The following is a 1,546-nucleotide window of genomic DNA, read 5'->3' as shown; positions in this document are numbered from 1 at the left end:
ACATAATTATAAACAACCTAGATGATCAGTAGCACAGTTGTAAATTAAATTAAAATCGCTTGTACTAAATAACGCAGCGTGATTAAATATAGCAATAACCTCAGCTCCAAAACAAATGCAAACAGTGCATAATAATAATAATAATAATAATAACAACAACAACAAAATACTTTGTGCTTAACTGTTTACCTTCTGGTGGTGATGTTTTCGATGTCCAGTAGTCCGGAGCTCAAAACCACACTGCACGTAGCCTGTAGTGCCCAGAGCACGATTGATTCAACGCTGTGTCCATCCCCGCGCGCGCTCTGACGCTTAAAAGCGCATCACCACTCCAGTCTCAATTCTCAGTTCTGTCTCTCTGCCTCTCTAGTGCTTGTGCGTTGTTCACTGACAGCGTTGTTCCGCTGAAGAGTGTGGAACCGACACCGACAGCTTGGCTTCGCACGGGAAACTTACTGAAACTATAAAGTATGACACGCAGTAGGCTATGCCGGAGTTCGCGTTAAGAAGAAATGGAAATCATTTGTAAACAATAATTCAGTTGGACATTTAAGCAGTCGAAAGACTCCTTATGCCTGTCCGTGGAGGAACAGGCGAACAAGGAGGTGTTCGTTTTTTTACCTGGGAACAGGTAATTGGCTACTACTACTGGGAAATTGGGTTAAAAAAAAAAGGTAAGAAAGATTGTATTATTGTACAATTTTATGTTTGGCTACAATAGGTACTCTGTGTATTATTTGTTAAGATATTAAAAAAGGGTTAATGGCACAATGTGCAGTGTTGAGGCACAAATTACTGAGATACAGTACATAATAGCAGTTAAGGCATTTTACTATTAATAGACAACCTCTAGCCGCAGTTACGCGATTTAATATCTAAACATACTTTACTGAGAAATGTACATTCTCTGTGAGATGTAATATGAATTATGATTTTTCTGATACAAGCCTTTATATATATTTATAGGTATGTTTACATATTTTTATATGCATGTGTGTATTTATTATACATATTAACATCTGTGAGATTAGATGTTGTGTATTTATTTGTTAATAAAATCATATGTGATCATTTTATTAACCAATTTTTTTTTCAAAATAATAATAATAATAATAATTTTGTATCACAAATGAACTCAGTACATCTTCATAGACACTCAAATAATTCAGATTACATTAAACCAGAGTCAAAGTCATCTAAGATGCATTTATTTGGCATGTCTACGCTATTATCATTTTTGAGTGATTAAGAAGGCAAACATGATTGCACAGTGTAGATAACTGCAAGCCACTTTATGAAAAGTAGGCTAATGGGGTGTTTTTTGTTTTGTCATTAATCATTTGCATACAGTATGCACAAATAACTACGCATCTGGAAGTGGGTGAGTTCAGTAGATAAACAGAATTGTTTAGTAGCAGTTGCAAGCGAGAGAGGTTGAAAGGAAAATAAGTAAAGACAATAAGAGAAAGAGAAGGCTTGATATTGACTGAGGAGAACAGTAGGTATAAAGCCCATCTCTCAACTCTATTCTATTATCCTCAGATCT

Source organism: Carassius auratus, chromosome 5 (assembly GCF_003368295.1).
Source record: "Carassius auratus strain Wakin chromosome 5, ASM336829v1, whole genome shotgun sequence".
NCBI classification, from domain to species: domain Eukaryota; kingdom Metazoa; phylum Chordata; class Actinopteri; order Cypriniformes; family Cyprinidae; genus Carassius; species Carassius auratus.
Note: the sequence above shows the minus strand (reverse complement) of the source record.